Source organism: Sus scrofa, chromosome 4 (genome assembly GCF_000003025.6).
Source record: "Sus scrofa isolate TJ Tabasco breed Duroc chromosome 4, Sscrofa11.1, whole genome shotgun sequence".
NCBI lineage: Eukaryota > Metazoa > Chordata > Mammalia > Artiodactyla > Suidae > Sus > Sus scrofa.
In genome coordinates this window covers 70,122,106-70,145,151 of record NC_010446.5, presented here as the reverse complement: position 1 = coordinate 70,145,151, position 23,046 = coordinate 70,122,106, and the positions used below count along the sequence as shown (strand labels likewise).

Sequence of the window (23,046 nt, the reverse complement as noted above, 5' to 3'; positions counted from 1 at the left end):
TTCATTCTCATGCTGGATTATGCTCATTACCAGAAACATACCCATTTATATCTTTGGGATTCAATACCTTTAAAGCTTAGCATCCAGAGAAATAGAGTTTTGCCTTCTAGGTCTGCATTAAAACAAACAAAATCAAATAAGAGAATGATCAATTGGCCAGACACAGGTCAGAGAGATACCCCTTGGAATAATCACGGTAGCTGCGGTGACAAATACACACTGATTGGGTGATGATGGCCCTGTGACAACTGAGGAATAAATTCTGTTATCAAAAAGCACAAAAGAAAGTTATAAATATCTCAGCAAGTGTCCTGGTTAAAACCTATGGATCTGAAGTCAGACAGACCTATGTCTTGCAATGCTTTGTGACTTCAATTTCCTGGACCTCAGTTTCCTCATCTGTAAATTAGGGTAGTCAAAGTAAACATAAAGGGATGTTGTAAAAATTCAGTGACATAATATAAGGAAAGTGCTTAGCAGATGACCATTCAATAAATCCTAGCTATCATCCTCCTCCTCAATGTCATCCTCATTTTCATCACTACTAAATAATCTGAAAGTTTTGTAAATGGGATAACATTTTCACAAAGAAAAATAATTTTTAAAATAAAGAGAGCAGTGGACAATTTTGGCAAAAAAAAAAATTGGAAAGTAAATTGTAAGATGCAAGTGCTCAAATACTTCAGATAATATAGAGACTAATAATAATAGCTATAAATTGTTAGCCCCTTAGCCCTGTGTTAACAGCTTTATATTACATATCATCTCATTTAATCTCACAAAAACTCTAGGAAGCTCCTATTCTATAAATAAAGAAATGGCAGCCTGTAAAGATTAATAACTTATTAAAGTCACTAATGATATTAAGTTAAACCAAGCCAAATTTGTATAAGATAGCTTTGCTCAGTGATTTAGTCATAGGGCCGCTGGATATGATTCAGGAAAACTGCTCTGTTTCTAACTATGTGGATAAAAAGCACATTTTCTGAGATTTCATTTCCATGTTTGTCACATAGAGATAGTACCAAACTCTGCTGGGAAGGAGAGTGCAACACTCTGGGTGTCTGACACACCCACAGCCCTATCCTCCACAAAGAACAGGAAATAACTGATCAACTCTTGGGTGTCTGTGTTAGAGATTCACACCTCTAACACAAATAGATGGTTGACACGAAATCACCACGAATAGGCTGGCTCAACATTCATGGATACAGAGAAACAGTGGGTATCTGGACCCACTGAAGGCAAAAGAAACACAGAGAGAAGCCAGTAAACAAAAACCCATGAATGAGTGGAAATCAAGGTTCAGTGGGAATCCCGAAGTTCAAAGTAGAGAACAGAGTAAATCCAGAGGCAGAGAGACACTGAGACAAACATAAATAGATGTCTAAACCCCATCACAACTACCAAGGGGAAAAAACACGTTTTAAATGTGCTGTCAGAAGTGCTCTAAATCAATGATGTAAATTTTGAAGTCTAAGCACCCTGACTTCCTCTTACAAGATCATTAAGATGGGTTCCTTATTCACTTCCCTATCCACCCCCAAAACCACCGTTATCTCAAGTAACCTGATCACATTTCTGTGACTTGAAACCAGAAATCTGACAAGCAGCCTTATGAACTTCAAATGAAGATTAAAATTAAATATGAAAATGCCTTAAAATACCACACAAAGGGCCTATTTTTATAGCAAAGGGATATAACAACTGTATGTGTCCAAAAAGACCAAACTTCAAGAAAGATAATTACTTAGAATGAATAGGAAAAAATAAACAAATTAAACTATTTATATACACCAAAAAGGCAAATATGAAATATATTAGAAAGGCATTTTTTAAGTCTCTGATTTCTTTGAGAGTTCCAATGAGGATAATTGTCACACTATGTTCTCCATCTTCAAAAAAAAAAAAAAATTAGCCAGAACAGTTAGTTTTCCATTCAAATATCTCAATTTCTCTATAGCATTCCTTGAGAAATGATTGAAGTTCTTTCCCTTGGAATATGGCCCTGGGAAAAAAAATCATTAAAAAATGCCAGAGGGGACTAGCCTGTTCTATCCTGGGAATGGAAAGAGTTGAATGTAAGTTCTTTCATCTTTATTTAGACTCTTCTGTAAAATACTTTCTTTCTGAGAAAGAATTTATCTCCGTCCAACAACATGCTGGGGAAAATGGCAATACCAAACTATATCATAATGCAATAATCTATGTAATTAAATTATTTCATGGATCAGTAGGAATGTGCATATTGTGAAAAACTGTGAAATGTAATAATGTGTCTGACATTATAATTTCCAATGGCTTATTTATTCTTCAAGGGCTTTATACATTGATGCTCATTTGATTTCCCTGAACAAAGAAATGTTTCCTGGTCTGCTTTGGTTCTTCGTTTCTTAGACAAATATATGTGGAGAGCACATTCCGTGTAAGACATTGTGCTGAGTGCTGTCGGGGATAAGAGGGAAAACAGGGCCTCTTTAAGGAATCTATGTTCTAATACAGACACAGAGGCTGCGTGGTATCCTGGAGCGAGAAGGAGAGGAACACACAGATTGGGTTCAGATTCCACCTCTGGCCCTTGCCAGCTGGGTCTCTGGCTCTTTATGTGTCAAATCAGGATGAAACGCCTTCGCAGTGACTGTTATGAGCATGGGGAGAGAACATACATAAAATATCTAGCAAAATATTGGTATTTAGTCAACCCATGTGACTTTCCTGACTCCTTAAAGAAGCAAAAAACCCACAATCAGGGCATTATGTGCTGACTATATAAGCCAATTATGTACAGAGTAAGATGGGAGCTTTGCTACATAGAGTTTAATATAACTAGGATGTCACCTAGAAGTTTGAGCTGTCAGAACATCTAGGAAACGTTTTCACTTCTTATTCTTTTTTTTTTCTTTCTTTTTTTTTTGGCCTCAATGCAGCCTATGGAGTTCCCAGGCCAGGGATCAGGTCCAAGCCACAGTTGTGACCTAGGTTGCAGCTGCAGCAATGCTGGATCCTTAACTCACTGTGCCTGGCCGGGGAATCGAACCTGTGTCCCAGCCCAAGACACTGCTGATCCTGCTGCACCACAAGGGGAACTCCTGGGAAGCTTTTTAAAATCCTCCTAACTCTCCCAACTACCCTTCAACTCCACCCCGCTCCCTACCACACACATATATTAAAATACATCAGAATTAAGTGGAGAATAGGTCAAACAAACAGGAAAATGTCAAGTTCCGCCGCTTACTGCTTTCGGCCAGGTCATTCAATTTCTCCAAGTCTTAATTCATGGCAAATATCATGATTGCCAGGGTTTTCCATTCCCAAAAACTAACAGTATGAATACCCTATACCAGGTACCCAGCAAAGATTTCTCAATTGACTAAATAAACTGTGAAATTGGCAAAGTCGTAACTATATGACAGTATTATTGTGAGAATTAGAATGATTTCTGTAAAACACCTTCTCCATGTTGCAGGCATTTGATATTTAATAGCAATTATCATGGTGTGGGGAGGGGGAGCCAAGAAAAACATCTTAGAGGAAACAATTTTGAGCAGAGTAGGATTTTGACACGCCAGAGAGTAGAGGGGGCTAACTCAGCCAGCGCTGGGAAGCAGGGCCATGGTGTGTTTGAAAACAAGGGGTAAGCTAGACTGGCTGGTGTTTAAGCCCCACATGAGCAGACGAGTGACAGATGATGCCGTAGACTGTGGTCAGTTTGGGAAAAGTCCCCAAAGATACTATGAAGATTGTATTCTGTCCACCATGTGAGAAGAAGCAAATGGCAGTTGCCCCACAAATGAAAGTGACAGGATTAGAACTTCATTTTCAGAGGATTAATTTGGCACTTCTGTTCAGGATGGAAAGGAAACTGGTGAGAGGTTTGAACAACAGCCCAGGATGCTGGAAGCAAGAGTCATTACATAATGGCAGAGGCATTCATGGAAGGGACAGGTCAAGAGACATTTCACCAGAAGAATCAAGAAAGCGTGATAATACTGTGAGGTAAGAGAAGAAGAAGAGAACGTTCTAGAATTAATTCAAAGTTTGGTAATTATGAGAATGATTATTCCATTTATAAAAGCAAAGATGTCAACAAGAGAAACTCTTTTGGAAAGGGAGAATTTTTATTTGGTTTTGAACTTGCTACATTTGAGGTATCAGGGAGGCATCCAGGGAAAATAAAAATAAAAATATTTGATGATCATTACAACAGAAATAAAGAAAAGCTTCATCAAGAAAGGTTAAGGATTGGAGTTCCTGTCGTGGCTCAGTGGAAATGAATCTGACTAGTAAGCATGAGGATGCAAGTTTAATCCCTGGCCCCGCTCAGTGGGTTAAGGATCCAGCATTGCCATGAGCTATGGTGTAGGTTGCAGATGCGGCTCGGATCCCGAGTTGCTGTGGCTGTGGTGTAGGCCGGCAGCTACAGCTCCAATTTGACCCCTAGCCTGGGAACCTCCATGTGACACAGGTATGGTCCTAAAAAGACAAAAAAAAAAAAAGTTAAGAATAGAGCATCATAAATAGTCATCTTTCAGGGCAAGCAGAGACAATAAGGTAGTCTATTTTACCTAAATAAAATTATTGTAGTACCATAGTCAGTTAAGACTATGGCTTGGATTTTGTTTATTTGTCTATTAATGACCTTACATTTATAAGACAGGAAATTTTTTAAAAAATACTGGTTGCTTTGATTTTCAATACAACTTTTAATATATTATCTAAAATTTATCTTTCAAAAATCTTATTTAACTCATATAAAAATGAGTCCCCAAGTGGTCCTAGACAAGTTTTCCAGTTTATATAACTCCAGGAATCCTGCATTTATTTTCTTAAAGCTCTTGATTCTTTTTGCCACCCACATGGATTATGGTAAGAGGAATGATTCATAGCAAATAAAACTCAGTTTGCAATAGAATTGTAGACAGTGGAAACAGAAAAAGGGATCTGCATCATCTGTCATAAAACGGGTCTCCTTTTCCCCATTAAATTTGGACTTCATTATGAAACTGAACATTCAGTTAATGAAAATTGCCTTATACAGAACCACATGTAAATGACACATGTTATTTCCACCCAGTTATGAGACTAGATAACTTCATGGTATATTTAAAAGCATAGCCATGCCCGATGGTGACTAAATTCCACTTTCCCAGATATTTTCTTTCAGTCCATAAACTGAAAAAGAATGTTCTAGGAATTTTCAGGATGGTTAAAATAAACGAGGCTGGTATGTAATGTTAATGAATTAATTGAGCAAATATCTGTTCAGCCCTGCAGGGACACCGGTGAGCAATGTGTCTGTCCTCACAGAACCTATCGAGTAGCAGAAAGACTGACATACTGAAAACCAATTACAGTGAAGGAAACATGTGCTTACGTTGGGGAAGGACAAAGGGCTGCAGGGTCCTAGCAGGGGCAGCTACTTAGCTTGAAGGTATTCTAGAAGGGTTCCAGTAACAAAGTGAGATTTAAACTGAGGTCAAAAGAAGGACTAGGAGTTGTCCAGGGAGGAGGAAGGAAGCATAGTGAAGCACTTGGCCTCTCTCTGACCCTCAATTTCACCACCTATAAACATAGACCTGACGGTCTGGAAAGGCTTTTCCAGGTTAAAAAAAAAAAAAAAAAAGAAAGAAAGAAAACAATGCCCTGTTCTTCTCGGGACCCCAAATGCCTTTCCCTCCTGACCTTTCTTCACCTGGACCGCCTGGTTTATTCCACTATGTCCTTGAAGACTCGACCCAAGGCATCTTTAAGCTCCTTCCTAAAGCTCCTTTTGAACTTTTTCATTACTCCAGAGAGAGCTGTTCTTGCCTCCCTTGGTTGTCACCTCTGTCACTTTTCAGGGGTGTTTGTTTTGTTTTGTTTTGTTTTGTTTGTCTGTCTCCCCCATTAATCAGTGAGCTTACTGGGGGCAAGCTTATACATACCTTGATGCCCCTGGCATCTGTCAACCTCTAGATTTAGTAGGGATCTGGCATATCTTGAATGAATAAATGCATGCTTTTAAGAACTCTCAAAAAAGCTTTTCCATAAAAATGTGTACTTCTAAGATCTTTTCTACACTCTTATACACAAAGGAATTCAGTGGAAGGCAATAAAATGCTATTCTTTTGACAACTGAGAAATCCGTCAAGAGAGTTTTTCCATATTATGGAAAAATTGAGGGTTGGATAAGAATCCATTGGAACTTTGGTGATTCAATCTTTATCCGACCCCACAGTAGTCATCTTTGAGGATTACTGTGCTTAAAAATATAATTATCTGTTTGGATTAAATTGCTTTTTCTTATCTTCATACTTCACCTTCATTTTTATCATGAAACTGCTTTATTATTCACAATGGTTTTGAAATCAATCATGTTGATATAAGAACAATCAATCATTAATTAAAAGGGCAAACACAACTGATTTATAAACCATATAACTAAAAACAAACATTTAATTGTGATGTTGAATCATACATTTTGATGGTAAAATGAATATGCCAATGTTTTATGTGAGTGATGAAGGATTAAAACTTTGCTTATCTAATTCACTTTTTGATGATTAAAAATGTTATCTCAGAATATGAAGGTTGAGAGTTGTATGAACTAAATTAGCAGGTAATTTTTATTAAGCATTGATTTAATACCCTGGTTTTCCTTTTTTCAGCCCCATGATATGCCTCGTATGACTTCTGAAATTCCTTTATCAACAATAGGCAGGTTTTAACATTTGCAGGAGTCCTTTAAATACCTTGTCAGACTAGTTTTCCCATAAAGGCCAAGGAAAAATACAGTTGTAAAGAAAATCGCAGCCTTCGAATTTTAGTTCATTTAGAGGCCCTTGAGTGTTCAATGATGTGAAAAGTGACATATATCTGTGAATTAAGGAACTTTAATTACACCAAGAGTGTACTTCATTATATAATTCATAATTCAGGAGACAGTTCCCTTGTATTGAAAATCCAATCCAACCTCAGGGTTTCAATGTATCCCCTGCTTTCAGGCACATCCAAAATATTGTAAAACAAGAGCAAAAATGTTGAGGCCCAGTGCTAGACAGAGTCAGAGCACAAGAGGGAGGTCCCCATGCCTTAATTTCTGAGCCGGATCATTCCCAATAAACTACCTCTGCCATTTCCCATCATGATAATACCCCCATCAGGGTGTCTTTCTCTTTTCACCATCTTAGAAGCAAAGAAAGGATTGCTTTAAGTTACACCGGTGGCTAAGTAGGGATTTATCAATGGTAATGATTTCTAGGATTAGTGTTTAGGATTCACTGCTCAGGCCCAATGACAAAACAACCATGGAAATATTCCCAGACTGAGAGGCTCCCAGACCTAAAAAGCAAAGATATGAACTGACTAGTAATGGAGAAAGAAATGGGAACTCAGTTTCTATTAGTTCAACTCCTTTCCTGCAGTTTGGGCAAATCACTGAACTTGGTGCAAACCTGCTCAGTCCACATGCTTCACCTTCCCCTGTTCTTTTACTTCTTCATTTCTCCATTCACTGTTTCTATGTCAGTGAAATCAATCCTCGAGAGAGCCACTCCTGTATTCCGCCCTTCCGGCCCCAAGAGGTCATCTGATTCCTGCCATCTGATTCCTGCCATGTTTATGAGGCAACCAGGTGCCCACCAGAGATCATTTTCTTCTTATTTAGTAAAAGGGTAGCCAATACTCTCAGTTTGGATGGAGACAGAAAGTCCCACTGGAGTATATTTTAAGAGTCCCCTCTTAGTTACACACTGTGTTGTTGTGACCCTGGAGAAGGAGATGGCAAAAGAAATCCTCTTGCTCTGTAGCTGGGATCAGACCCTTCCATGAGCTCCCCATCATTCTCAGAGGAGAGCCACAAACCAGCACCTCTCTCATGTGCCTCCCTAATACCTCCCAGTTCCCTGGGCTCCTTTCTCTTCCACCAATACTCAGGTACCCTCTTGCCTCCAGGTCTGCACACCCACTCTCTCTCCTCTCTGGCTAAAATGCTTTATCCTCAGATGACCACGTGGCTAGCTAGCTCCAACACTTCTTTCACGTCTTTAGTCAAAAGTTACCTTTGTAGAGAGTCCTCTTCTGGCTACCCTTTGTAAAACTAAACCCCTTACTTTGAAATTTCACATAATTTCCCCTTGCATTTTTTTTTTCCTTCTTAGCTCTTACTACTATAGCAAACCACATTTTATGTATCTTCTCTACTTTCTTTCTTTCCTAGGAGAGCATAAAGGTCCATGAAGGCAGGGTTTTTGGCTGTTGTTGTTTGTGTGTGTGTGTGTGTGTGTGTGTGTCTTTTTAGGGCTGCACCCACGGCATATGGAAGTTCCCAGGCTAGGGGTTGAATCTGAGCCACAGTTGCTGGCCTAAGCCACAGCCACAGCAACGCAGGATCTGAGTCATGTCTGCAACCTACACCACAGCTCACAGCAACGCCAGATCCTTAACCCACTGAGCAAGGCCAGGGATGGAACCCACGTCCCTACGGATACTAGTTGAGTTCGTTAATCAATGAGCCATGATGGGAACTCCAAGGCAGGGATTTTTATCTGTTATGTTCACACCTACGCCCCAGCACCTAGAATGGTAGGCTCAGCACATAATGGGTACATAGCAAATATTTGTGGGAAAATGTTTCTGAGTTTGGTATATCTTATCCAGGTAAGAAATTCCTAAGAAAAAGAATGAGCCATTTCTTCTAAGAAATCTAGGAAATCTTTTTGAGAAAACATTGATGCCAACCCTTTTAATAAGAGATGCAGAGCTGGGCACATCAACCCTTGTTTGCTGAGCAGCTTGGTTTGGGGTTTTACAATCTGCCTCCAGCTCTTCAATGTCAGCCAGGAGTCCCCAGTACAGGGCTCGTGTGTGGCTTCCTGCCCTACAAACCCTTTATCTAGCTCCCTGCTACCCCTTCAGATTTCAGCTCATATATCCCAAGGGAACTTTCTCTGATCCTTTGCAAAGCACAGCGCCTCTTTCCCTAGCAGTGCTGAGCAATGCAACAATTATTATGGAAGGATTTTGTATAAGTTGAGGAAGTGCATTTGCTCTGATGGGAGAGTGAGAAGCCTCTGCATCATCTATTGAGCAATCAGAAGGTGGGGAAGGAGAGGCAGTGATGGGAAGGAGAGGAAAGAGTGAGTAAAGGGGTTAAGATCTGGGTACTAAGTGCTGGTGCCCTTGAAACAAATTAAAACTGGAACTAAGCTTGTGAAACTTGTGAACACCTGGTCTGAGGAAGTTTGGTCCTAGAACCTAAATAAGTAAGAGAATCCAGGAGAATATACTACTCCTCTCCATCTCACCTCCAAAGTCTCAGGGCAGGATTCAAATTTCCTACCAGTGGCAAAAAAAGGAAGGGTAGGTTGTGGAACAAGGTAATTTCAATTAAACTCTAAGGCAAAAAGGCCTCCAGGTTATAGAATCTCTCAAGCCCTCCCTCCTTATTCTTCTAGTTCAGACTCTACCGTATGTAGGTCAAGGAGATCATGACCATAGGTCCCTCAAACACCTGTGCCTGCCCTGTCTAGTCTCGCCTTCCTACCCCAAAGAGAATGAATACAGTCCACACCCCAAAGGGTATTCGGACCTCTCCGTAATCTAGCCCCACCTGACTCTCTAGACTCAGTGTTTAACTATCCCCCTGAGAACAGCCTATTCGCCAGCCCAATTAAACTCTCCAAACATAGCAGGCTAACCTTGGCATATCTTATTTCCAATGCTTGGACTGGCCTTTCACACATATTTTTGTGACATATTTCTAGTAATCGTTCACATCAACTCAAAGATATGGGAAGGCATCTTAAATTTTTCCCTAAGCAAAATTAGTGGCTTCAATCTTTGGTGCTCCTTAGTACTTGTTAATCTTTTATACTGGGATCCCTATGTAAGTTTGTAATATTTTAATTAATGTGACCGTTTCACTAGGCTATGAGCTACTTGAGGACATAAATGGGAGAGTATTCATAGCAATATATTCCTAAGATTTAACATAGACCATGACATATAATGGTTATTTCATAAGTTAATAAATTAATGCAAGCTTACATTTAAATCATGTGCAGCAAAAGTTGTCGTTTTAAAGAGGTCATATCTAAAATAGAGAAAGTCTCAGGAGTTCCCATTGTGGCTTAGCAGTAATGAACCCCACTAGTATCCATGAGAATTCGGGTTTGATCCCTTACCTCACTCAGTGGGTTAAGGAACTGGTGTTGACATGAGCTGTGGTGTAGGTCATAGTCACAGCTCAGACCCGGTGTTGCTGTAACTGTGGTGTAGGCTGGCAGCTGCAGCTCCGATTCAACCTCTAGCCCAGGAATTTCCATATGCAGCAGGTGCAGTCCTGAAAAGGAAAAAATAATTTTAATCAATAAATAAATAAAATAGAGGAAAGCTCATGCCCAAGTTGTGATCCAGAGCTACACAACATTTCAAGAACGTTAATAATATTGTTAAAGCTGTAAGAAAGGTGAGAGGAGTGATCAGATGACTGCCCTCAATAGCACCGGTTCTCTTTCCTAAGTCAAGGTTTATGTCCTGAATTCCTCTACTGTATAGGGATGTAAGACTTCAGCCCCAGCCCTTCCTTTTGCAATGGGTGCAATTTTCCATCCATGATGCTACACAGGACTTCCCAGGATCTCTGGAGTAATGTTATTATCTGTGCATAGATAATCATACTTCATCACTGTAAGAATACTTGGATCTTCTCTCAATGTTTGTATGAAGACCTTTCTTAGGGTTCCTTTCAGTGACAGATCAAAGTGGGTGTGTTGTTCATTCAGATCTCTGCAGACATCCTTCTCTATGATGACAACCCATCATCAGACAAATATCCAGCCTCGTGCTGGGCATTCTGTCTCTCAGTAGGTGTTGGTTGCATGAAAGAACTCTCAGGTTTGGGCAAAACACATACATACTGAATTATTGTGAGTGTAGAAAAATTTTGATTTCATATCAGTCAAGGATTTCTGGATCCTGACTAAATCTATATGATAATACTCCATAGATGACCTTGACGGCACAGTTGGACTATCATTAGGAAACCTATCAAGTCATCTAACATAATAACATGGAGAGAGGAACAATCTGATGCATTAACCCCAAAGTTAACTGATATTCATGAAGGCTACAAAACGCACCAAGTTCTTTGAAGGTGCTTTCACATACATTGTTTCACTTAATCCTCACAATTCTACTAGTTTGCATTATTCCCATTTTTATGGAGAGACTTAAGGTAAATAAAAGCTTTCCTTTGCCCTTAGAAGTGGGGTGCATGGTATGTGCCCTTTCATTAGCACCTCCAGCATATTGGGTAGGAACTTTTATCCCAGGCACTGCAGTTGTTATGTCATCATCAAACCCTCCTTCTGACCAACACGAGGTGAGCCCTTGCTAGAGTCAGTTATGGACTCTCATTTAATTTAATCTTTGTAATAGCCTTTTCAGGTAGATATTTTTATTCTGATACAAACAGATAAGAAAACATACCCAAGAGTTGCAGTTCAAACAGCCAGGAGAGTGACGGGTGGTTTTGACATTAAGACCTCTGCCTCCAAAGAGGGCGCTCTCAACCACTGGGCTGCCGTGCCTCTTGCTGATTTCCTGCTTCACTGCACTGTCAGTTGACTGAAGGCATGAGGCACATATCATTTAATTTTAAAACTTCATGCCAGGTGCTCAGTGTGTGTTCGTCAAATTATCAGAAAACCACTTCCAAGCTTACCCTCTTTGCTAGATTTACTACCCCATCTCGAGCAATTCTCTTAATCATTATGGGCTTTCGAGAGAAGAAACACAAGCTGAAATGTTAAATATGACCTGGAGTGAAGTAGAGAAGGAAGATGATGGGCATTTCTAGAAGAGAATGTGGCCTGGTACATTCAGGGAACAGCCTGTAAATAGGTATGGCTGGAGTAAACAGGGTCTTGGTGGGTGGAGGGAAAAGAGATCAGAGCTGTGGACAGAAGACAGGTCATTCATCTACTGGTGTGCTAAGCCAAAGGTCTTAATTTTTTTTTCCCCTGAACGGTCTAGGAAACAAATGAGGGATCTAAGCAGAGCGTAACATGACCCGGTTTTGCATGTTAGAAAGATTACTCCTGTGATAATAGAAAAGATGGATCAGAGGACACTACTGGAATGATGTTGGCAAGAAATTAGTGATGAGAGTCAGAACGAGGCAGGAGAAGTGGGTGTGGAAAAAGGAGGGATGGGGTGGAAACAGATATCGAGAAGATGGAATCCAAAGAACGCCAGGGTAGATTAGGTATAGAGGGGAGAGAAGAGTCCAAGTTGCCTCCTGGATTTCTGGCTTGGGTGACAATGTGGTTGTTGGGAAATATTCACCAAAAGAAGGCTTCTGGGAAAAGCATGATTCTGGAGCAAAACAAAAGCAAAACAATGCATGGATCCAGTGTTCTGGATACTGATAGGGTAGATAGATAAAGAAAGTTTAGCTGCACAGAGAGAGTTCGGCAGGATACATAGCCCATCTTAGTGGAGGCTTGAAAAGGTTATCAGAGGGACTAAAAAGAATAAAAAGGGTGTTCCCCTCGTGGATCAGTGTAAATGAATCTGACTAGCATCCATGAGGACACAGGTTCGATCCCTAGCCTTGCTTAGTGGGTTAAGGATATGGCATTGCTGTGGTGTACATCACAGACATGGCTTGGATCCTCTGTTGCTGTGGCTGTGGCGTAGGTTGGTGGCTACCTCTGTTGCTGTGGCTGTGGCGCAGGTTGGTAGGTAGCTCCAATTCAACCCCTAGCCTGGAAACCTCCATATGCTCTGGGTACAGCCGTAAAAAAACAAACAAAGAATAAAAAGGCAGGGAGCCAGGGCACATAGCCCTGTGAGGGAAATTGAACTTCACAGGTAAGTAAAAGAAGAGGAACGAGTGGCCTGGAAACACCTGAGGAGGAGAAACTTTCAAAAGGAGGCATGATAAAAGGTGTTAGATGCTGCAAATGGGTTAAAGTTGAAACCAAGAGGAGTCCATGACCCTTGTTCTATGTTCTGGCCTTTAAGAAGCTCTGACATCACTTTAGCATGTGGCTTCCTTTGTACTGAATTGGACAAGGAGGAGATAATTCTTTCCTGTGGACCAAGACATTCTTCACGGTAGTAGCACATTATCATACTCTGTGCTTCTCTCCTTACCTCCTTCCCCCAAGGGCTAACCTTTTTTACACAAATGGAATCTTGTCAAAATGAACAGCAAGAGGATCTTGATGGGAACAGAGTCCAAAAAAGAAAGTGTATCTTAGAGGTTGATGAGGCTGTAGGAGCTGGGCTTTTCTTTCATATACACTAGATGACTACAAACAAGCATGAATATCCATACACATGAAAGTCAATGTCTTTCAGCATTTCCTGACACCTTTTCTGTTATTTGCTTTCCCTATAACTGCATCCTCCCAAAAGGAAATGATGGCCCTGATGTATCAAACATGACGGTCTGTTGGGCTTTCTTTTCTAAAATTCTTCTTTTCCCTTTTCCAATATTTATATGGAGTTGAAAGTCTGAATGTCCAGTAAGATCATAATTTGTCTCAAGAGAGAGCTTTAACAAAACACAAAATACATGTAGGAGAAAATACTAATTCTACTAGATTTGCATTGAGATTTGTTTGTTATTCTCCTTCAACAATCTTGACAGTACAGATGTCAGCCTAGCTGACTTATCACTTAAAAATGACAGCTGGACAGGAATAGAATATTGCACATCTGCTTACAATGTATTTATATATTATGAACACATTAAAAATAATTGGAGAAAATAATAAATTGGCAAAATACACTTAAACTTTAATTCAAAAGATTTCACAGATCCAGGAAAATAGTATAATTACATGCCTCTGCTCAGGAAACATTGAGTAACTTGACCAAGGTCACACAGACAATAAGTGGTGGAGTTAACATTAAAACCAACAGCCATGCCCTCAGCCACTACTGTTGGTTCTTGCACAAATGCTCTGTGCTCACATCCCTAAGGCAAAAAGATCCAGGTCAAGAAGGAATCACACATAAAACATGCTTGAAAAGTATAATTCTCCAACAGACATATGTGTGAAATACTTGAAAACAGCAAAACAGCAAAAGAACTGAGGGATACAGGCAGGGGTGGAAAAGGTGTATTAAAAATATCCACAAAGATTCTGCGTTCACTTCTTTCCTGGAAGGAGATTAGATGAGAGAATTGGGAGCACATTAGGAGTGGGAAGCTGGAAAATCAAAACACCTAGGGAACTTGGAAAGAACTAGATGTCTAATATTTTCTATAGAGGTTCATAATGGGTGCCAGTGGTGTGCAGCGTGTGTGTGTGTGTGTGTGTGTGTGTGTGTGTGTCTGTGGGCATGCGTATATGCATTCAAGAATACTTTGAAATGCAGGCTTAAATTAATGCTTTAGCTTTCTATTCTAGTTAGAAGCACAGATACCTCTCAGTGGCAGAATGGAGGGAAATATCAGTAAGACCCTCCAGCCCTGAAGTCATCCTGTGAATCTCAAGTTAAGCACCAAGAAGAGCTGGACTAAAATAAGGAAACTAGAACCAGAAATAGAATGAACTCGGATGACACCAGTTCCAGTTGACTAGGCACTACCATTTGTCTGATAAAGATGTAAAAGTGATGGAAGAAAATTTGACTGACTGTTCAGACCCAAGTTCCAGGTTTGGTTCTATGGCCAGTAAAAATCTATCTACTGACAAATCAATCAATCAATCAATCAATAAAAAGGAGTTCCCGTCGTGGCTCAGTGGTTGACGAATCCGACTAGGAACCATGAGGTTGCAGGTTCGATTCCTGGCCTTGCTCAGTGGGTTGAGGATCCAGCATTGCCGTGAGCTGTGGTGTAGACTGCAGACCCGGCGCGGATCCCACGTTTCTGAGGCTGTGGTGTAGGCCGGCGGTAACAGGTCCGATTCGACCCCCAGCCTGGGAACCTCCATATGCCGAGGGAGTGACCCAAGAAATAGCAAAAAGACAAAAAAAATAAAAATACTATATAAAAAAATCTGTCTACCTTAAACTTTTACCTGGGTTAATAGAAGTTCTTGTATAAACTGTACTTTCTTATCAGTACACCTGGATTTGACATTAATAAGTTCTGACACCTTTGGCAAGTTGCTTCGCCTTCCTGATTTCAGTCTCCTCATCTCTAAAATAAAGTTAATAATAGTATATAATATATTGTTGGATAGTGGACCTAAGCTACACTGATATTACTCAATAAATGTTACATCACTGTCACTATTATGCCTGTTGTTATTACCATATTTAACTTCCGTTACATCTTGTCATTAGAAATTTCTGTCAAATAGTGAAAGTTCAGGACAAATCAGAAAAATTCATCTCTCAAACTATTAAATTTAAGTTGGTACTATTCACATGTTTCTCAAACTAGAAATACTGGCAAAGACTTCAATTATTTTTCATCCAGAGAGGTCGCCAAATCTTTTTGGAGCCATCTCCAAATGACTTTTGAATCTTACTACACTATTGTATCTCTACCCCGGATATCACCAATGAATATTCCCAGTCCTTTAAAAAAACAAGTAACAAGAAACCTCACTGTTGACTTTCCAGCTGTCAAACCATGTCTCTGTTCCTCTTCACAATAAATGCCCTCAAAATGTCATTCATCATCAGCGACTCTACTATCAACCTTCAAATTTCTCTTGGAAAATGACTCTCATGCTCTCGTCTACCTTCCCACCAAAATAGTTCTTATTGAGGTCATCTCTCTGATGCTGAATCTAAGGGCCAATTTTCAGTCCTAATCTTGTTCAACCCATCTGCAGCTTTGTCACAGAAACTCCCTGTTTCTCCAAACACTGTCTGCACTTGGCTTCTGAAACACAGTACTTTCAGACCAGCCACTCATCTCAATCTTTTGTACTCACTGCTATCAGTTTCTCCAACTTCCAAAGGTTCGATTACTCAAATCTGCCCTTGGATCTTTTGGCTTCCCTACTTATACCACTACCTAGGTGACACTATTTAGTCGATGTTTTAAAATACTATCTCTAGGCTAATGACTTCTAAATTTTCATTTCCAGCCCAGATCTCACCTCTCCCTCACCTCCAGACTTCTGTATCCAACTGCTTATTTAACATCTCCATTCAGGAATCAAATAGGCATCTCAATCTTAACATGTCTACAGCAGAATTCCTGCTTTTGCTGTGTAACTGCTCTGCCTCCAGTCTCCATCAAGTAAATTCAATGGGTATTCTAATTTCTTAAGATGGGTATTCTAATTTTTCAGGCTGAAAACCTTGGAGCTACCCTTAATTCCTTTTGTTCCTCCACATTAAATCAAACCCACCAGTATGGTATGTTTGCTTTATACCACGTCATATCAGACTACATCCAGCTCTGACTTTCTGGTCTAAGCCATCATCATCTTTCACTGGGATTGTGCTACCCTCCTAATTGTTCTACAACCACAATCTACTGCTTCAACAATATAGTCTCTGTTGCTTCTCCTCTCTTTCCAAGTCTCCCTATTAAGATTCTTGAAAACAAGTCGTAGATCCTCAGGGACCATCAGGATTCTTTCCAATGAAGCCTCAAATAGTTCAGGTTCCCCTGGCACTTAGGGGAATATCAAAGGTGCCACAGGCATGAGCTGTACCTCTTATTAGATCCCAAAACTAACCTGATCATCCTCAAAGCGCACTTAAACTGATCTCCTTGCTATGCTGCATTTTCTACTCTGGCTTCACTGAGAAAAGGTATGAGATAAAGTATATGAGGTTGAGAATGGGGAAGACCAAGGAGCTGGTTTCTATCCTACAATACCCACATTTTACATCTATAAATTCCAAGCTGGGGAGTTCCCATGGTGGCTCAGTGGATTAAGAATTCTACTGCAGTGGCTCGGTCACTGTGGAGGTGAGGGCTTAATTCCTGGCCCAACGCATTAAGATTAAAGGATCCAGTGCTGGCCACAGCTGCAGTGTAAGTTGCAGGTGCAGCTAAGATTCAATCCCTGTCCCAGGAACTTCCATATGCTGCAAGTGCAGCAATTAAATACAAACATACATACATACATACATACATACATACATACATACATACATACATACATACATCCCAAGTTGGCCTAGAGAGAAGCACACAAACAATAATAACAAAACTAGCTGCACCTTTTCTGGAATCTATGATCCATGGGAAGAAAGTAAGAAGGTAGCAAGCAGCCTTCTGAACTGTCATGAATAAAATAGAGTCCAGGAGCCTAGTTAGGAATATAAAATGTAAGAGAGACGAGGAAGATAAACTAGAACAAGACAAGGGAAGAAGGAGCAGTTTAAAAGCCAGCACTTGATGGATCTTCATGTTTTTCCTATAAACAATAGCGTTCTTTGAAATTAAGGTCTATAATCCTTCTGGAAAGCCTTTAATTTAAAACAAACTAGTGAAGAAGAAGGAAAAAAAAAACTTCCAGATAATTAAAGGATTCAAGCATATCAAGAGAATCTTTCCTTCTATAATACTTGCATTTTCTGCAATAAATCTGTATTCATGGAGTTGCTCTAAGTATTTCAGGATTTAATTTCATTTTAAATTACTGAACAAAGGCGTCTTTGGCAATGGAAAATCACCACATAGTCACAGCAAAATAATAGTTAAATATAAATACTAAAAGCACAAGCAAGGCACAACTGTCCTCCCCCACCTTTTTTTTTTTTTTTTCCTGGTGCTAGGAGACAGCACCTAGGAAAAAGACAGGCCAGGTACTCATTTCCTGAGTCTCTCTGGCTGTTAGAGCCAGGGTGTGTGGTCCATTCTGGTTCAAAGCATCTGTAGGGGAAATCTGCAGGGTGTGGGGGGATGAAGGATAGAGTGCTGAGCAGAGAGATGCTTAACTCCATATTGCACGTGGCTGGGAGGACGTGATGCTTGGGATGGCTGCAGCCACTTTGACTACCATGAGTCGTCATATCACTGGCACACTGACAATGGACTTGAAGGATGGCAAGAGCCTGAGTCCTTACTGATTTCAATGATCCACCAAACTACTCCATTGCCCACTCCTTATTATGTAAACAGTAATACATTCCTACTGCTTAAGGCCCTCTAAGTTGGGATATTTTGTTACATCAAGCAGCCAAAAGCAGTCTACCTACTAATGAATCAAATTATGCATTTAGACCAGACTTTCAATCTGTCAAATTCTAATAAGCAAGGACATTTCATTTGCTGTTGATACATTTATTTTGTCTCACGAAAAACAATGGTTCTTACTTATTTTAGATTAAACCTCCTGTGTTTAAGGTGTTATAGGGAGTTCCTATTGTGGCTTAGCAGATTATGAACCCAACTAGTACCCATGAGGATAAAGATTCAATGCTGTGCCTGCTCAGTACGTTAAAGATCTGGCATTGCCAGTGAGCTGTGGTGTAGGTTGTAGATATGTCTTGGATCTGGCTTTGCTGTAGCTATGGCGTGGGCCCCAATATGATCCCTAGCCTGAGAACTTCCATATGTCACAGGTGTGACCCTAAAAAGCAGGAGAAAAAAAAAGTGATTATATACCTAAAACTAAGTGGTAATGTGATGAATGAATAAGTTTATCATGGCTCCAGGTAGGACATAGCTATTGCAATAAATTAGGGTTTCCAAAAATGTTTCTTGGACCATTAGTTCCTAAAGACACTCTCAAAGAAAGTTGGCTTCAAGGCCATGGAAGTTTAGGAAATGTTTCTTATCATAACCTGCTGAAAAGGCTCAAGTGCATACTGGCAATCAATATATTGAGACAACTAGCAGTTTTTTTTGAAAAAAAAACATATTGTAGTTCCCTTCATGGCTCAGCAGAAACAAATCTGACTAGCATCCATGAGGTTGCCAGTTCGATCCCTGGCCGTGCTCAGTGGGTTAAGGATCCCGTGTTGCCGTAAGCTGTGGTGTAGGTCGAAGACCAGGCTCATATCTGGTGTTGCTGCAGCTGCGGCATAGGCCAGTGGCTACAGATCCGACTTAACCCCTAGCCTGTAAACCTCCATCTGCTGCAGGTGCAGCCCTAAAAAAAAAAAAACTAATTCTATAATTTCCTCAAACTTTTTCAAAGAAAGTTTATTAGCAACCCCAAACCCGGCTGATTGAAGTCCTTCCCAGCTCCAAAGTTCTACAGTTAAGATACTTGTTAGTTGGGTCAGCTCATTGTGATGTTACTAGGACATAATGCCCATGCATATACCTCTGGTCAACTAGAAGGTTTAGGAGAGCAGATTTTGGATAAGCAGATGTTCCACCAAGGTTTCCTCCCAACACACAAGCACACTTAACACACACACATTTCACCCAGGACAATGGCTTCCCAAATCTCTCACTATATCTGCATACAAGGATATAGGAAATCAGAGATGTATCAAGCTTCACTGACAAGCAGGCTGCTTTGTAAAGGCTCTTCTAACACAATCATCTCAGTTCTGTCCCCAGCACAGTAATTTGTAATTTGTACCCATCTATTTTTGAATCTCTACTTTCTAGTTCGTGATATGAGACTTAGTCATACTGCTCAATTAACTATCAAGTCTTGGGCAGTCATTCCAGCTCCCTGGGCCTCAGTTTCTCAGTCTCTTGAGCCTTGCGAAAACAAACTCTCATGTTCAACATTCATTATGTGGCATAGGCAAATTTTTCAGTTTGTAGCTAGTTAGTTCAACTGATTAGTTTGTGCTTCCAATGATGCCATGGTTGAGAATCAAGTCTGATTTATCAGATGACCCAAAAGTTAATAACATGTCAAGAATAAACTTCTCTGCTTTATTAGAAAACTAATTCTATCATGTTTGCTTAGAAAATACTGAAACAGAATGTAAAATTTCAAACATGTTTTTCTTTAAAAGTGAATGGGTTAATGGATACAGAGTTTTAGTTCGGGAAGATGATTAGGTTCTGAAGATAGACGGTGGTGATGGTTGCAAAGAATGCGAACATAATTATATATGTCACTAAACCATGCATTTAAAAATGATAGAATTGGAATTTTATGTTAAGTGTATTTTATCAAAATTTAATAAAGTAAGGATAACAGTATTGTGAAATTGTGTTTTATTTCCCTCTGTCTCTCGACATATGAGAAAATGACATAAAACAAATTTGTTACACCTGACTATCTACATGCAAAAGAATAAAATTGGAACCTTATCTTTCACCATACTAAAAAATAAACTCAAAATGGATTAAAGACATATGAAAGAACTGAAACTGTAACACTTCTGAAAGAATTCACTGCTTTACAAAAAAAAAGTCTGTAGAGATCGCTGAATATGTCAGTTCCTTATGGATAGGGACCATGTTTATTATTCCTGTATTTCACAAAACTTAGAAGAGTGCCAACACCATCATAGATATTCACAGAGAATTGATTAATAAAGAATTCATAAGAAATTGATCCACATTTAAACTGAACCAACAGACTTCAATGAAGTAACATCCAGTTAAACTCCTAATCCTTCACCTTGTGGCAGGAAAATTGTGGTGATGGTCGTGGTTCTTTCTTTTCATGTTTAATATACTGTCTCACTCACCCCTACAAATACTGGAGAAGCCTAGTATTTGTACTTCATGGTAATTTTCAAAAGAAAATCCTTCAAAAACTCCAGGTCCAGAGGTTTAAATAATGATAGCATCAGCTCATCACTTTTGCATGTGAATGTAATTTTTTTTTTTTTTTTTTTTTTTTTTTTTTTTTCCCTGTATGGCCTCTTTGCAGCATATGGAGTTCCCAGACCAGGGATCAGATTCAAGCTGCAGGTGAGAAGGTGAGACCTATGTGGCAGTGGTGGCAGTGCTGGATCCTGTAACACTCTGTACCCAGCCAGAGACTGAATCTGCGTCTTCATGCTGCTGAGATGCTGCTGATCCCACTGGCCACAGAGGAACTCCTTTTTTAAATGCCTACGAACAATTTTATGTTGGCTCCATGAAAAGAATGGTTGTTGGTCAAGCCATCCAGTTAAAAGTCATCAGCTATTCTTCAGAGTATCTAGGAGATCTTTAATTAATGTGTTATTCTACCTAACAACAAATCAGTATATACCAATTAAGAAATATCAGGTATGGCTCCAAAGTTTTTTACTTGTCTTTAAGAATATTTGGGATTCCTACAAGACAGTATGGTTCTAACATTCATGTCATCATGCTTCCCCCATGGCTTATACTTTGAGCGGCAAAGTTTATAAAAATATCCTGGCTTCATGGACAAATATGTAAAACAACAAGAGAACCACAAGACTGAACTCTTTGGTGACAGGTAGTAGCTAGGGCCCTCTCCTGAACTTCTGTCCCCACCCACCACTGGAAATGTTTGCTGGTTAATTTGTCAGCATTGTCCTCAAACAAAGAGGCCCTTTTTATTGGCAGGTACAGACAAAGCTTGGAAAAGCTACACAAAAAGGACTCAATAAAAAAAGAGAGATGGCCTTGCTGAGAAGGTAGTTCTTTCTGATTTTCTGTAATAGACTTCACTTTGCCATGAAATTAAATTTATAGTATATCTGCTAGACACTGGGACTCCAGCAAAGCTACGCTATTCCCTGACTTGACATTAAAGCAGGCATTTTCATGGGGAGGCCATTTCAAACCAAATAACTGGTTATGTGAACCGTTTACAGAAAGCCTTTATTTAAAAAGAGAATGGATAGGGGCTGCCACTTCCAGAAACTGTTAGGATATAGGCACACATTCAAATTGTGTTTTCCCTTGAGAATACTCCTAAAAAGACAGATGCGACATGAGACAATGGGGAGCTTGGGGGCCTATGACAACACCTCGGTGTTTATTATCCTGACTTATAATCTAGCATTTATCAGGGAGCAGGTTACACATGGAACCACAAAATCTTATTTTAATAGCAGGAGATCCCATGGTAACAAAAATCTAGCTATGATTTCAGCTCTGGCGTGGCCAGTGCACCAGATGGAGTGGAGGGCTGACCACAATCTATGAAGGGGTCTCCCATTGAGAACGTACTTACTCCTGAGCCGGGGAAGCCACCAGCCTACACATACAGTCCTGTGCAAAACGAGCAGGCAGTGACCTACTGGGTTTGGGGCTTGTACTGTGGCTTCCAATTTCCATTTATGCAACCAATTTTCAAGTTAAAAGAAACAGAAGAATTAATAAGGCATACAAATTGAAGGAGAAGCTATGGCGGGGGGTCAGGTTGGGGAAAGGTGGGGAATAATTCATTGCCTGCTTGATATCATAAAATCACAGAAAAAATTCTGGGTCTTAGTGAAGGTTCTCGAGTGGCAACATCAGAAGGTTCAATCCTGCTACAAAATATAAGAAGAGGAAGAAATAGCTTATTAATGAAACTGTTCAAAAAGCAGACAATTTCCTACTGGCATGGCCCTTTGAGATCATCTGGTCCAATGCACTGATAAATGAAGAGGCTAAGGCCCAATTGAGTAACTTGTCCAAAGACGATCCTACACCATGGATCCCCAATTCAATCATTCCATCATGATATGCAGCTTGTAAGATAAATCTGGCAATATAACGCTCGGACTCAAGCCTCCTGAGGGTATGGAAATTTAATCAAGTTAATTCTTGAGCTTTTAAACAGGATTTCTTTTGTTCCAGAGCTTAATGTTGCCCAAGCACCACACTCTAAACAATGATTTACCTAGTATACCTTACGTGGTGATACAAGAAAACAGAAACATCTTAGAACAGAGCCCATTTCATAGCACTAAAGCAATGATTAACATAATTCCTCTAGCCAAGAATTGGGTAAAGAGACAATGAATGAAAGCCAGGCGTGGCAAACTGTTCTTGTAAGATTAACTAAGCTGGAGTCCTTTAAGGACCACCAATCCCAGCCTGGATCCTGGGACTGGGGGCATCACTGGGGTTGGCGGGAAACAGGCCAACTCACCTGGCATGCAGGTATAATAAATGAACCTGCTCACCTGAGAAGAAGCTTTGGACCCAACTTTGACAAAGATGCATGAAATGTAGGAGCTGGAAGGTATCTCAGTGTGGCTTTGGTTTATTATCTCGTTTTGCATGTGAGAAAACCAAGGCCCCCAGAGGTGGCGTGGTTT

At 40.0% G+C, this 23,046-nt stretch overlaps 1 pseudogene; it reads right to left on the bottom strand.

The window, feature by feature from the left end:
* The window catches only part of LOC110260481, a 97,864-nt pseudogene extending 86,112 nt beyond the window's left edge, over nucleotides 1-11,752 (bottom strand).